Source organism: Protopterus annectens, chromosome 5.part0 (assembly GCF_019279795.1).
Source record: "Protopterus annectens isolate FY-2018-M chromosome 5.part0, PAN1.0, whole genome shotgun sequence".
NCBI classification, from domain to species: Eukaryota; Metazoa; Chordata; order Ceratodontiformes; family Protopteridae; genus Protopterus; species Protopterus annectens.
Window position 1 is genome coordinate 815,177,586 of NC_056735.1, and position 17,500 is coordinate 815,195,085.

Genomic DNA, 17,500 nt, shown 5'->3' on the forward strand with positions numbered 1-17,500 from the left:
TTCCCTTCACATTTATGCAGATGTATGAATTCCATACAAATAGTACGGAACGGTTAGGGTGGTGTAGGTAAACTCACTCCCTTCGGTTTAAATACTCCCTGTGCATGATATCTAAGGCAAACGTGACACGCTGCTCATGAGGTTTGTATGTGGTTCGTAATTCCGTATGTTAGGGGTATTCTGTTAACCAAATGTACCATCCCCCCTGTTGAGACATGTCTCTACCCATGGCTCCACAGAGCCGCATATCTGAATATATTAGACGTTAATATTGGCTTTATCACTGTGGATATGTGCAGTCCGTGTTCAAGGATTGCTCCTCGTCATAACCACGTCGGCTTTTCTGCTTTCGTAGTTGCTGTTTGCATTGTTTGTACAGTTTCTACATCTAAACAGTCTGAGGTTTGTCATTCCTCATTCACACAGACACCTTCCAACTGTGACGCTGCTTGTTATGCAGGTGCATGAGCTCATGCCTCAACTTTCCTACTGTTATCCTGTTGCTTTCTATGCCCTGCACATTTACAATTACCTACTTCAGTGGGTAACTGCATGTAGTCTAATGCATTCAGGTTCGTATGCGCATGAATAATCGGTTTACCGGTGGATGTTATCATTCCCCTATTCTTCCACTGCTGCTCATAAACATGCACTGCACAGACAACAGAATGACTATCGGGACATATGTCCACACATCATTTTTCCGCCACAGTACAAGCACGTGTTAAAGCTATCTATTCTGCTGCTTGAGCAGACACGTTATGCTGCAGGGTTTGGCCGTCTACAATGTCATTATCAATAACTACTGCATAAACTACTTCATTTGTTCCTGTAGGACTCTGTCTACATGATCCGTACATTAACTGTCACCTCTGCATCATCTAAGGGTATATCAGTGTTATCATGTCTGTGTGTAGTTATTTAATCCATTTCGTATAGGCAACTGTGTGGTGTGCCATACACAGGTGTCAGACGGACGTTGATAGGTTTCATGTTGTACAACGCTCAATCACCATGTGAGGTTGACTCAGTGGTATGGTCAGACATGACAAATGTCTAGCACGGGTCAGGAATTCTATCTTCTCTTGCAGCAGATTGATCGCAACTGCATGACACATTCTCACAGTGAGAGGGTGGTCTAGTAACATTACGGCCGGGCCTGTACTGCCATGGGTGCTACAACAACTGCCTGTACACAATGTGGCACTGACCATGCCACAGTGTCCAACTGCAATGAGTAGTCAGCTATTTAGCGTTGCTTACTTCCCTGCTGTTGCATCAAGACTGACGTCATATATCTCCGCTTACAATCTACGGTCTGACAACATGTGTTATGATTATTCACGAGACCTACTACAGCTGTTGAGGCTATCAATCATTCTAGTCTGCAGAACGCTGTTTCTGCTACTGTAATCCGGTGTACTATGTGTTGTGCTGCCATAGGTGTATTAAAGGTTAAGGCAAACAATACAGCGGATTCCACAGCATTGTTTGGTATCCAGATTTAACATGTGTTAGTCGGCCCAGACACCACATCATTCCCTTCTTGTTAGTTGGCTTGGGTACTTATTATATTGCTACCTTCCTATCGTCATGTGATGTTCTACCCTACTTGGATACCAGATATGCCAGGTAAATGACCTGTATTCTCTGTAGTTGCAATTTATGCTTGCTTACTTTATGTCCCTGTTCTGCTGATTATCTCAATAATGCTATTGTATCTTCCATACATTGCTGCTGGGTAGGGGCCGCAAGCAGAATATCATCCAATTGAAGTGGAACTTGACTGGCCCCGGGTGGAGTTGACACCGGAATGTAGCTAGCCATCCCCTGTGAGAATATCGTTGTACTTTCACAGTAGCCCCGCAATAGCTGGGTATGGCTGTATCTGTCACCCTGACTGTACAAGCAAAGCAATACGGACTATGTGGATGTATAGGTATTGCAAAGTAAGCATAGCTTATATGTACCACGGTAAGATACTTCTGTGGCATGTTCATAGCATTGAATATAGTGTGTGGGTCTGGCACCAACGCTACCCTCAGTATTCTTACATGATTTACAGCTTATACATACTGTACCATCCGCCATTCCCCTTTTGGTTTCCGATCAGGGGATACAGGGGTATTGCATGGTGAATAGCGATTACTTTGTGGATGGGGAATTCCCTCTATGACTTTGCAGATATCTTCTGGTGTCCACGGTCTATACGCTACGGGGGTTGGGCCCTGGCCTTCCTGTCCTGCATGATGGTTCGGTACTTCAATTAATTGACAGATATCCTCACTCTGTTTTAGTACTGTGTTCTTCCTCGGGTGTCCCTAGGTATGTTACGTGTTCGGGATGTGGTTTCAATAGCTTCTATTACATTTGTTCGTTGTGCTACCTCTGTTGCCACAGGATAACGTGTGGGGACTAGCCTGCCCTCCCGCTTAATATCCTGGATGTGGTATCTGAGGTGGTAGGGGGTTGTGGGGGGGGGCGATCGGTACTACTGTATTATGATCTTCTCTGTGTTGCGATGATGCTTAGCCATTTGTAGTGTTCTATTCCCTTCGGTACACTACCTCAGTCCACCGATGTGCATGACGGATACCCAATTGTCGCTGTTTTGTCGCCTGCACATCTTAGGGCTGCCACCTTTTCCAATGCACAATGTGGGACATTAGTGTTCGGAACGTGTAATTTGCCTGGTAAATGCATACCCACGGCCAGTACATGGGACAGGTATTCACGTTTTGCCAGGAGAGCGACCAATTGTTGTAGCATTTCAGTTGCTTATTCTGTTTATTATTATATTTTGCTGTTCCACATACAAATTTACTGTTTTAGGCTACCATTTTGATATATATCTGGGAAATGTTTGTCCTGACATATCAGGACATTTGACATTTGTTCGGTTTATTTACAGGACATGGCTGGCCAGAGAGGGCATATCCCTCTCAGGGTGGAACAGGTGTTTACCTTGGAACATATGCATCAAATTTTCAGGGCTTACAATGTTTCGGTAACGATATGTTGCCTAATATACCATCAATGTCATATTTATTACCCCATTTTGCTGCGTAACTCACATTATGTGCTCTCTGCGATTGCATATTCTTCACGTCACCCGTCAAACGCGGATCACATGATCTGTTGCTTCAATAATCTCCCATATCCTCTACACGACTGCTACTGCACTTTCTGTCATAACACGTGTGTCTCCTTCCCTGTATCCACTGTAGTGTCTACAATCACTATTTACTCTGCTGTGTGTTCCCCTGACCTATGTTCAGATTTAACAGTATGTGGGTAGGTCTTCTACCGATATCACTACTGTTAACAGAAACACAATGTAGTCTGGTCCCTGATCTACAATGGACACAAAAAGGCAGACACTCCTTACCTGGGCCTCCTGTTTAAGGCTGCACGTTTTCTTCTTGGGATCCAGTTTTCCGCTTTTCAGCCACAGATCAGACAGTAAACAGCCTCTTTACACACAACAATTCAGTCGGAGGTCTTTTCATTCAAGAAGAACCATTTATGCATATTCTCCAGCGTACATGTCTAACCAGCCATGCACTCTGACCTGTAGCTTACCAAGGGAATTCCGGAGTACAAGGATCACACTGTGAAATAAGTTGTTACAACCAGACTGTAGTTATCAGTAGGCTTTTCTAAGTGACAGCCGATAACACAGGAGGCTCGGGTTCGGAACGTTTTAGTAGTGTACACAGGCAGGCTAAATAATATACAGTCCAAGTATGAGAGTTTTGTCTGACTCTATACAGTAAGCGGTTTCTTTATATAGTGTTTACAATCAGCTTTTGCCCACCTTACTGACGTGGTCGGTCACAGGGCATTTCCATCACTATGGTCCGCAATAGTCTATACATACGTGGGTGCTGGGGTCGTGCTTTTAAATTGTTTTCCCATGGGAATAACACAGCCTTGCAAGGCACCTTGTACATTACAGTATCCTTTTTGTGATTGTAGCTGTTTCAAGGACCCTAGACTGTTACGATACAGTGGACAGTTAATTTCTTAATACGTTGCTTTGTCTCTCTGGTAAGGAGTTGTACTGCTATCTTCGATAGAGCTCACAAGGCCATCCTCCTCTGGGGAAGGGGTGCTGTTATGCATGTACATACATTTATTGTTCTGTAACCCAGCAAATAATTAATGATGACAGACATGAGCCTGCTGTACTGCTTACTGCCAGGTTCAGAATTCCATCACAGTACAGCTTAGCTTCACCAATTACATGCAGGCTTAGTTCTACTGCCATATTGTACGGTACAATTCAATACATTATATAGTATTTCGAGTGTAAACTGGAACTTCATATGTGTTTCTATATATTTTACGAACAACATCCATCCGGCCATATGCATGTTGTTCCGTCCTTTACCTTGACAGTGTGTATTTGTCCGTCCAGCTACGCTAATCTCCACATGTGATGTCCCAGTTTCCCCTTCTTTGCCTGTAGCACCCTGTTAGGACATCCTGTTTGGTAGGCACCTGTTCCGCTATATGTGATCGACTTCACTGCATAGATAATCATCGATGCGGTGGTCCAACGACCCGACTTGTCCACATGTGTACAGTTATGTGCACCGTGTCGTATGCAAACCTTGATGGTTTGGACGGGTACATACTACATGCCGGATGTACACATTCTGCTAACACATTCACATGCAGCCATTTACATATCTGTACCTGCGGTGGGTTGGTGACATGTGGGGTTCGTATTTGCCCGCGTGGCATTGCCTAACACAAACATCTTACCACAGTTCAGGTATGCACATTGTGTGTGGTTGTATAGCTGCACACGGATGCTAGCAGGTTTGGGTGCAGGGGTATACATGGGTGTGACTGACATGTACAATGAGGCTATTGTGTAGTACATCCGAATGCATGGGTTCTGCTTCTGGATATTACACTTCATCATACACCATCCAGTGTATGCAACAGAGACGTTGCTGGGTCTGGGATATGTTGCTATGCACATGTTTGCCTGTGTTTGAGGTATCTTGCTTCCTTACTGTTGTTATGTCAGCACAGCTACCCGGCTATGTACTGTCACTACTGCTTGTGACCATTATGGTTGTCACCTTTTCCAATGCCCATAGTGGGGCATGTTATGTGGACACTTCGTAATTTGCAGGACTACACATACCCAGGGCTAGTGCAGTTGACAGAACTTCACTTGTTTGCCATACTATGAGCTTATTCTGTAAGGGCTTGGGTTCCTTATTTATTTTCTTATGCGATGTCTCTGTTCCATATCGTAATGTATATGTTTTATGCTACTATTTACATGTATATTGCGGAATTTGCGTGGCAGGGGATCGGAGGTCATTTTCCATTTTACGATTGTTGCAGGGACACGACTGTCCAATCAGGGACTGTCCATGGCACATTGGGACAGCAGGTAACCCTGGTGACCATGCCCATGTCGCTACTGGGGTTTCCACCTTTTCCATTTTCCGATCTGGGATATTTCCGACTCACATCTGACTTTACAGGCCGACACATACAAACGGTCACTATATAGCATAGAAATTCACTTGTTTGCCTAAATAATATGCTTATTATTGTGGCAATTTCCTTGCTTATTCTGTTTCTTGTGTCATTTAGGTATTTCTGTTACAGAAATAACCAATTCATGCTACCATTACATTAAATACGGGATATCATTGTGTCCTACAATCGTAGCACATCAGCCATTTCTAATACGTTTTTTCGGGACACAACTGTCCATGGAGAGACTGGCCCAACCAAAGTGGGACAGGTGGTGACCTTAGTCGCTGCTCCTATGTCGGTGCGGCGCGCTGACATGCGGCTGTACACCTTCTCTGAGTGTAAACACTGACGGTGCATTGCGGGATGAACGCGGTCTTATGCGTATCCTTTGCTCCTTGGACGGGTACACTTATGCCTTCGTGGCTTCTATTTGCTTCTCCGTTAATTTGGGACGGGGACTATGTTGCATACTATACGTGCGTTTCATTCTGCACAGGACCTGGCTGCTGCCATTACTATTGTGGGCGGACCGTGGCTGTCAGCACATTAGGTTGCTCACCTCATGCCGGCTTAGACACGCCTCCAGACGCATCCTACCTGGGCTCGCTCACGTACACTACGCACGTGTCTGTGATTCCGGTGCACTCTCATTAATATGTATATGGCGCTACTGCGCTGGATATTCCATGCACCGCCGGCGCAGGCCTTACGCCGGCCTTGCGCCGAGCTTCATGAATCCCGGGGAAAGTGTATGAGAATGTGCAGGTGCATTTTTTGGATTGTTTGCACATTGCTTAGCAGTGCACAAATGGAAAGTGCATTGCTTATATCAGAAACTTACTGTTCCATAAACTGACTCTAGCCCACACCTAGCTGTACTCCAAGCCTGGATTATGTTTGTTTATGGTGTGACCTCTGCACCTGTTTCTGCACTGCTGTGCTTCATGCAAATTAGCTAAGACTTTTTAAATAGGTCTTAGATATGTGGCACAACAAGCAAACGTAATTAATATGGGAAAGAGTTAAATCTAGGAAAGCACATAGAGTCACAGTCTGTAAAACACAACTTATTACTACATCACATCCAAAATATATAGATATCTCTGGATTAGAGCTCTGAACACCATCAGACAAGCTAACTGCTTTATTCCTTTGACCACTAAACCAGCTTGACAGCAAGGAGATCATTCATCACACAATCACCTGCATAAATATGTACATTCCTATTCCTCAGTTACATGACACATACAGTGTAAGATCAAATTCTGTATTACTTTTCTGAGACTGTGCGGAATACTAACTGTGTGAAATGTTCATATTGTGTAGATGAGTTGCTGTTATGGCAGTTACAAGGGGGCCCTCCTGTTTTGAGGGGTAGGGGAACAAAACCCATGTTCTGTTAGGATACACACTAGTCTATCAATTAACCCAAATTTCTAACATCTCCCCTGAATGGTGTACCAGTAATCTATTGCAGTAGGAATGCATGACTTTTCCATTCATGAGGCCTACTGATTACAAATGGAGATGTAACAGTGGAATGTGTATCTATATTCCCATGTGGATGTCATTTTGGGCCAAATAGCCCACTTTAATTATTTGCATAATGCACCAGGTCCATAGCTACAATGACATATCATGATAATCCACTAGACTATTGTGTAGGTTATGGAACAATATTGCAAATGCTGCAGTTGACATAGCTGTAGTTCAATGCTGACTCTGTCTGATGCAGACACTACACAGCCAATATATGGATTGTTACAGTATATGTGAGCTTTTGGCATCAATTTTAATATATATAGGTGAGTAGGAATAAGGTGCTAGTCCCTACATCTTTAGGTTGTCAGTGAATGCGCTATGTGTTGTCCCCTAGCCAAAGCCAGGGTGTACTGAGCATGCTTACATCTGCCTACAAGGCCAGCAGCAGAGGGTTCCTCCTCTGAGTCCTCCTGTGACTATGACTGTGGTGATCTAGGCACTGGTGGGGGGCTGGGTATCTTTTCCCTTTGCTGATTCTGCTGCAGCTGTTTCCACGGGATAAGATTGTGTAGCACAGCACATACTGTGAATATCTGTGCACATGTGGCTTGGGTATACTTCAGTGCTCCACCGGATATATTGAGGCACTGAAACTGTGGCATGAGAAGCCCAATCACACACTCAATGATGTTCATAGTCTGTGCATGTGCCTCATTAAGGTGTTCATCAGTGTGTGTGTGTGTGTGTGTGTGTGTGTGTGTGTGTGTGTGTGTGTGTGTGTGTGTGTGTGTGTGTCCCCATTTCTGATGGGTGTCATCATCCACAGTTCCAGAGCATAGCCAGCATCCCCCAGTAAATGACCCTGTGGGATGTCCATCTTAGCAAATATCTGGTACAGCTGTAATGTGTGCCAGATATGGGAATCATGATAACTGCCAGTGTTACCAGCACACACATTCATAATAATCCCCTGGGCATTGCACATCACTTTGCAGTTAATGGAGTGGTATCCCTTGTGGTTAATGTATGTTGTACCCTCCTCACCAGGTGGTGCCTTGATGTGTACATGAGTGCAATTTATGGTACCCAGTACTTCAAGGTAGTGTGCTACATGGTTGAAGTGTTGCATATTTCTGACCCTCACCACAGATGAAAGTGGAAAAGATATGTGGTCACTGGCATGTGGGAGCATAACATCCAGGAATTGGTGGAATATCCTGGATGCAGATGCCTGTGACACCCCATCATGTCCTCAGTTGGTCTTTGAAAAGTACCTGTAGCTAGTATCCAAAGGGCTACACATACCTTAGTTTACTCTGGGATGGGTTCCCTTTTGCTAGTTCTAGCTCTGAGTTGAGGGTGACAGAGCTCAGAGAGTTCTTGTAATATGTCCCTGTCCACCAGGTAGTGATCTACAATCCCCAGCTTATGTAGATCTGAAAGGTTACCCTGGCACTGAACACTCTTCTCCTCCTCAGCCTAGGCCTAATCTCAGCAGCAACAGCAGCACTGACTTCAGCATCTAGCACATACAGACATAGAATAGCTGGAACAGCCCCTAGCATTATCTCAGTTAAAATTTCCATGTCTCTACTCCAATGGTTTAGATGATTGTGGGAAATTCAGAATGTAGGGTGTATATACTGTTGTGGTGTAGTGCACCATGTGGGATTGGCTAATTATGATGCAGTTCACATGGTTAGGATATAATTGACATGACTTAAAGGTGCTCTGGACAGCATTGCACAGCATATCTTATACAAAACTACATATTATTAATTGAATCTATCCGGTCTCTATTCATAGCTGGCTACATCATGAATGTGACATGGGTGGTCAGTTGGGTGAACACACTAAGCTATGCCCAAACCATTGGCAGCAAGCAGCATGTGCTTACATGTGCACTGAGAACCAAAGGTCTGGAAAGTTACATGACACCTCCCCCCCATGATGTCATCCACATCCAGTGGGAATATAACAACTATGTAGAACATACTCAAAGTGGCTATGCAGACACGGTTGTTCCTCTTAGCAATTCAACAAATGCACCTCATTTACATACATATTCGTGCTGACAGCCTGGAAACTACACTGTTCATAGCCATGTAAGCTGGGTAACAGCATGAATGCACAGTTGTACAGACCTGATGCAAGGTCCTACAGAACATTTGTCAAAACTACATTATAAATGTTATTTTTGCAATTTTTTGTTTCTGTTAAGAATGTTTGTGCAATGTGGCGCATAGACCAAACATACATAAATAATTAAAAAACATATTATTTTTACATATTCTCTTTCTTTTCAGACATCCACAATGTATGTTTTGCACATTTATGTATGTGATCTTACCTTTTCCAGGGAGTTATATTCAAATTTCTGGACATTTACATCCCCTTCTTTCCATGTAGACTCCTGCATGCAAAACTTTCCACGTACACTATGAGCATGGACATGGAGTCTACAGGGATGCCTTTAGGCTTGTTGGATCACTCCACCTAGCTAAGCTGTATGAGATTTACTTGCTTAAGCAGAAATTTGTATGGCACAGAGGTTTCCCAACTTGGCATGCTTGTGTGCTGCTAAGCAGGTTTACTGAATCTAAAAGTGTTCATGCTCATGTAAGCATCACGGTGCAATGCATACATGAACAAAATTGTGTAGGCTTTACTGAATTCCCCTGCTGGACTTGAAATCAGTGGCAATCATGATCATTTGATAGGTTTGCATGACACATAAGTCACAATCACCAGTGCAAGATTTAAACCCATGCCATCAATGTCATCACTGAGCTGTGTATTTACTAGTTGCAACACAGAAAAATGTATCACACAAGCATCTAGGTGATCACCTTGAAGTGAAGTCTGCAATATCAAATCCTAATGGGTATACATCCCAAAGAATAGTTCTGTATGGCCTACCAGATGTTTGGCAGCTCACTGTGCCAAATGTGATACACTTGACTAAAGCATCCCTGGCTGATGTAGGTATCAACCATATGGATGACAACACGTGCAAACACCACAGTATATGGAGTGAATTCCCCACACACAGCTGGGTATTGCATGCATCTGACACGTAATACCAATGAATATTATCTGACCGATCTGCAATTGAGGTGTGAATTAAGAAGAGATCCATTTTAATGCAAGGTACAGCAGAATATGGGAATGATGGCAATGTATCTACTATGCCCATGTGCACAGAACGTGCAGTAGTGCAATGTCAAGTGTCATTCAAGTGTCAATGATCGAGGAAGCTGTCACTGTAATACTGTACACATACCAAACATTACATGGAGCACCCTCTATAAGCACGTCAAACCGCAAGACATGTGCCAGGCTATCACTGTCCCCCTGACATTGCTAGTCAAAATGTTATACTCCCATGAAATCCTGACATACATCTATATGTGTTCATACAAGCTTTCAAGTGATAATAGTGATGTGATGCAGTGTTATCTCCATGATTCAGTACACTCACACCATAGATGTACCTAGGCCACAATTGCACTTCATAGGTTCAAAGGTTCATAGGAGTATACTAGGCTAATGGCCCAAGGGCACATATAATCTTAGCCAGATTTAACACAAGTTTAACAAATTTGAATAGGTAGGTGAATGAAGTTCACAGAGGTATGAGCCTGTGTTATGGTATGTAACACCAACTGCATCTTTCCATGAGGACCAGGGCACCACACCAGGAGTAAATGTATGATTACACATCCATTGATCTAGGTTGCACTTGAAGAGGGTCAAGGAAGGGCTTAGCTTTACATGAATGGAAAGCTTGTTCCAGGGAAGGGTTAGTCTCTGACAGATGTATTTATCTTTTCAAGATGATTTATTTATGTCAGAGACTAGGTTAAGATCCTTGGAATGAGTGATCCTCGTGCAGTTTGTTTTGCAAATTTGTGACACTTCCAGCAGGGCCTGATTGGACACTGCCCTGTAGGCCAGACACAGAGTGCTGCTTAGTAGTCTGTTGGAAAAAGAATATGTTGATAGAGCTTTCAATCCTTCTGCACAGGACTTGTTTTTTATAACATGTATTTTATTGGTGGAAAACTCTAATATAGCTCCAGCTGTTGCAGATGTCTGATGCAATACACACAGAAGGGTGCATTCTGCACAGTTATTACTGTGATGAGGGCTGGAATGGACTTATTTTCTTTGATCTGAATGTCATGACCTTATTTATGAGTTATGCCACATAGAAGGACTTTTTCACCACCGTGGGCACAGAGTGGCCGAAGTTTAAATTAGTATCAACCTGAGTGACCACATCATGTACCACTAGGTTTTCTCTTAGGAGGATACTGTTTATATTGTTATTAGATAGGGTATTTGGTTTACAAGAGGGAATAATTCTGAAATGCTTTGCATTTATTTTCTCTCTATGGTTCTGGAAATAATCATTTGTGTGCATTAATCCTTTTTACAGTAGATCAGTATTGTTTTTGTATTCCTTGATTGACCTCAATTTGCACTGCAAACTTGGTCAGGCAAAGACTGCTTATGTTTGCATTAGCTGTGGTACACCCCTGGTGACCTGCTAGATGAGAATTTATCTACTATGGCAGTGTGTGTCCTGTTGGTGATCCATTTGGCTACCCACCTAGTGATGTAGGGGTTTATGCCCAGCTAAGAGAGTGTCTTTACAATATTGAGTGGGGAATTGTGTCAAATCCTTTTGCAAGGTCAAGATAAGTGGGATTCACAGTCTTTCCCTCACCCATGGCCTTGGTGATCTTCTCAAGGAAGTAAACCAGATTTAACAACATGATCTACCCTTAACGATTCCAAACTGGGTTGGTTCCAGAGTAGGGAGATTACCTATGTCCTTGTTGATAAAATCCATGATGATTATTTTCATGGCTTTCCGAAGAGGCTGTTCAACCACCGCGACTAAGGAAGGGAATCCAGACACAGTTAAATGTTTTACTTTTATACCTATCAACCTTTTATAGCAAACGTGAGAAATGCTACATTGAGTTACAAGGTATGCAAGATATCGTTCATCAAAATTGGAAGTGCTTACACCCTGAAACTGATAAATACTTCATTACTTCTCTTCCTGAGTTAAACCAGTTCATTGATGGATGGATACTGCAGAAAGATGAAACAAGGACATCAAAAAATATATTAGTAAGGAAGATTCAATGATGTTTTTTATACTACAGCAAGGACAGTAATGGCAATATAAAGATACAATTAATGCAATAACTGTTGTGTGCTGCATTAAAACTGAGATCATGTCATATGACTGATTCTATGATGACCTGCTCATCGTCATTATGAAGGTTAACATTCGTCCTACTTGTCCTTCTCCAAGGCACTTGATGAAGAATGGACTGTCCAGTTGCCAGGAGAGCTCCAGAATGGACAGATTCTTGCTTCTGCTGTTTCCTGCAATGCATGTACATCAGACAAATTTGATATTCAAGGCTGTGTAGAAAAACTAAAGTAATTTGGAATTGAGATTGAAAAAGAGGAGTCTAAAGCTATCTGCAACTCCGCAATGGACCCCCAAATAAGAAGATACATGATCTTCAGTTCTAGGATGTTTCTGATTGTGATTGCTGTGTAATGGTGGGAGGATGAAGTCTAGTAGGAATTGATTCTAAAGTTGTATATGCACCAAGGCTTTTTTGATTGTGGACACCTTTAGAAGTAGTGGAGTGACATTCGTTTTCACTAGAAGCCATATTTGGACTTGGGATTTAAAACAAACATTTGGCGTATTTCTTGAATCTGCATTTCATTTTGGTGACTATAAAAAAATTTATAGGGGTTTGCATAATAATTTTTGTATTGTATATCATCTGATTTGTTGTTTGAAGGCTCTTGTTTAGTGTTAGCATATGCGATAATTGTAAACAAGTCTTTGTGTTTTTGAGACTTTTGTCACTTGGGACAAATATCTAAGATTCATATAAGTTTTGCAGGTTTACTTTAAACATTTTGAAAAGCTACAACATTTGTAACATACTTTAGTTTATAACATCTGCTCACCATTTTAAGGAATGGGTCAACTATCATCTTCTGACTTTTTGTTTTGAATGTGCCTGATTTTTTGTCAAGTGCATTTTCACTTACATTGTTTTAATAATCTTATTTGCTGGATACTTTTTAACACTTGATCATTTATAACTAAAGTGACCAGTCTTTGGTGTCATCCTAGTTGACTTTTATTTATCATATTTTTGGTGGGCTCATACTGTTGAATAATAGCTGTGGGTATTTGGAGTTATTGGTTGACACTAGGTACTTCACCCCTACACTATGATATCACCATCTCATCCCTTACACACTCAACTCCTATTATATACCATTTGCATAACTTCCTTCACTCTGTTAACCACCATTACCAGTTACCAAATACCACCTACATACACACTATTCATTCCTTACAAAGTAACATCCCCCAATATTCCAAACCCCATACCATATTTTCAACTAATCCCATACAACTATCACACCACCATAATTCCCCACCTCAGACACAAGCTATGCCCATCAAATAGCCAATCCCACACCACTCTTTATTACACAAAACTCATCTACAAACTAGTCAAACTTTATGTACACCTGAAAACAGCACTAGTATGCTGCGGTGACATACACCCCAACCCAGGCCCACTCAGTCAAGATAGACTAATCCCAGACCTAAATACAACCCTACTCCAAAGGCCCACAAACTTGCTCCTCATCATAAATCTAAATATTAGAAGCATCTTAAATATGGTCCATGACCTCCGTGTATTAATCTCCTTTTACCATCCAGATATTGTCATTCTGACAGAGACCTGGCTTAAGCCCATAATTCAAGATAATGAAATCACAGCACCAGGCTACAATATAATCAGAAATGACAGAGTAGGAAAAAGGTGTGGAGGAGTAGCAATACTATATAAAACTGACCTTATCTTAGAAAAACTAGACATAACAACCCCAGACTTAGATAACACTGAACTCATTTTCATTAAACTGAAACTTAACCCACATAAACATATCAACATTTTAGGATGTTACATCCCCCCAGGGAACAATATTACCATCACAGAAAAACTACTAGAATGGATGACCAACACCCTTTCCCAATAAAACATCCTATTAGGCGACTTTAATATTGACTGGGATAACTGCTCCAGTCTAAACCCTACCTTCCATATCAACCTACATGGACTAACCCAACTAATAACTTCCCCCACCAGAACAGACAAAAGAACCAAACATCAATCTATACTAGAAGGGATACTAGTATGTCATCCTTCCCATATATCTCACGCTGGTTGCCTGCCAGACGCCCTTAGCGACCACCTAGCTACATTTCTAAAAAGAAGCAAAACTCCCCAACTGACCCAAGAAACTTTCAGGGAATGTAGGAATAGAAAAAAACTTCAACCAACTCAACTTCAATATGTAACTGGACCCCCCCCCCCTAAAAACTTTGGACCTTGATGAAGCAGTACTATACTTCAATTCTACCTTCATTAGCATACTTGACCGCCATGCCCCTTCTAGAACTACAAGAATCAGAACTAAACATGCACCTTGGCTAACTTTAAATACTAAAACATTACTCCGAGATAGGAACAAATCATGGACAAACTACTTTAAAGCAAATCCCAAATAGACAAACAAGCATACCGTCAGTTACATAACAAAGTCAAACAACTTATTAAAATAGACAAAATCTCCTACTATCAAAATATACAGACTAAATATGTTAGCAACCAAAAAAAGTTCTGGGCTGCTGTCAACACTGTACTGCAGCCAGGGAAAACAACCACCCCCACCCCCAAAATAGTGAACAACCATAATAATATCCCCACTCAGCTCAACAAATTCTTCACAGAAACTATCCAAAACTTAGCCAACAATCAACTAAGCCCCAACAACCCATCCCCAACTAAAACACCCTCTTCACCCAAAACAAATTTCAGTTACCCCATCTTCACCTTCAACCCAGTGCTAACCAAAATTATACAAAAATTACTCCTAAAACTTAGGCCAGCCTCTACAGCCACCGATAATATACCTTCCGAATGTCTCCAACTAGCAGCTGAAGCAATAGCCTACCCTGTCTCCATATTAATAAACAGATCTATCTCAGAGTGCAAAGTACCCCATCTTTGGAATATATCACATATTACACCACTGCACAAAGGGGGTACCTCTGTAGAACATAGTAACTATCCACCCATAGATATACTACCCCCCCATCAAAACTTCTAGAGAAGGTTGTTCACATGCAACTGATGAAATACCTCTTAGAAAACAAATTACTATCAAACTCAGCAACATGGTTTCAGGCCCTTTCATAGCACCACCACCCCACTTACATCATTCACTAATACAGTCAATAACCACAGAAACAATGGACTGCTAGTGTCTGCAACTCCCTTAGACTTATCTAAAGCCTTTAACATGGTCAACCATGAAAAACTGCTTCATACACTAACCACCCTAAATCTCAGCTTCTCTACTATTTTGTGGTTTAACAGCTACCTAGATGGTAGGCAACAAGCTGTAAAATGGTTAAATCAACTCTCTCCCTTACTGCCTGTCTCCCTATGGGTACGCAAGGTTCCATCTTGGGTCCTCTACTCTTCACCCTATTTACTAATCAACTACCATCCACCATACCCAAAGCCTCAATAGTCCAATATGCAGATGATAGCACCATTATCTGTGCAGCCAGGTCCCTTGACCACCTCCTCTCCTTAATGCAAGAATGTTTTTCCCAGGCAGAAACATGGATGACTAACCAAAATCTCATTCTAAACCCTGCCAAAACTAAATTACTCCTCTTCAGCCCATACAGATCTCCACCCTCTTCATCTCACTTTTCAATCTCCTCTCATAACAACACCACCATCACACACAGCAGTCACACCAAATTGCTAGGCCTTGAAATTGACAATAGCCTTAAATTTGACATTTATATCTCCTAGACCATAAAAATAGTCCACAGAAAAATGGGCCTACTCTATCGCAACAGTTTTACACCAGTCACTCTAAGGTTACCACAGCCAGGACACACCTCCTATCGACCCTACTTTACTCCTCCCTCATGTTTACCAATCTCCGAAAAACTGAGTTCAACAAACTAGATAGCTGCTACAATAAAACAGCCAGATTTGCCACAGGATTACCTTCTAGAACTCACCATTGTGAAAGACTTAAAAAACTCAACTGACTAGAACTCCCTTTGACCCTTCAAGTCAACCAACTAGCACTTGCTCACAAAGCACTACATCATCCAGGCAACACACCAGCCCTGCAGCAACTACTCCAGCCTTACACCACTACCAGATCCCTGAGATTAAGTACCCAACACCTCTTTAAGGTAACAAACTTTAAAAATGAGGCAGGTAGATCCCTTTATAGCCACTTCATCTCTAAAATCTGGAACTCCCTTCCAGCCCACATAATAAATAACAACTCCAACACCCAATTCAAAAAATACTCAAAACTCACTTCCTGAATCACAGATTATGTACCTGTACTACCCCTGGATAGCAACTCATTTGTCTCTGTTTTCCAGCAATTAGAGTAACAGCTTATCTATTGCTTTTGTAATGTCTGCCTGGGGTAATAGTATCACTGAATACTGTAAAGAAACCTAAAGGACAGAGTATGTCTCTCATGTGTAGAAATGAGTTATGGAATTTATCTACTCTATCTTCCTGCTATACTTGCTGCTAAACACCTCTATAATGTGTATATATTAATGTAGTCTGTGAATGTTGGCAAATACATTCTTTGGTTAACTCACTATCTTATATGTACTATATTTCTATATGAAGTATACAGATTGTGTACTCTATATTTTGTTTAATTGAACCTTTTGGTTAACATGTATTTCTCTTGTTAATGATTTTACTGCTCTGGAGCTTTTCTCCCTGGGCCTCCACTGAAAATGGACATATATCCAGTTGGACTCTCCCAGTTAACAAATGTAAAATAAATAAATAAATAAAATGTATCTATATAATTCTATGGTTATGTTGATGGCCCCCCCTTGTAGAGAGGGATGACTGTTGCTGTCCACCATTCTGTAAGAACTATTGGCTGTCTGGAGTCTGTGATTAAATAGAGATTAAGTCGATCTGATCGGTCATGTTTGAAGTTATGTAAAATGCAACATGGGATGTTGTTAGGGCCCATTGCTACCATGCTTTTAGCCTTAGAGAGGTCTGAGATATGCTCTCTTGAGATAATAGGCTGAGGAATGGTGGCAATTATACTATGGGTGACTACCTGGGGACATGGGGTTGGAGTTTGATGCAAATCTGTCACTTAGCAGATTGTCTACTTCTTGGGGTTGATTATGGGTGGTACCAGCCACAACCAGTTCTGTGCATAACTGGGTATTCCCCTAAAGATTTCTGCCATGGTTACAAAATGCTTTGTGACATCATCTCCAAATACAACATTTGGTATGAATCACATGCAATGCAGTGGAACTGTTAACACAGTTATACAACTCAACCTAGTTCATGTC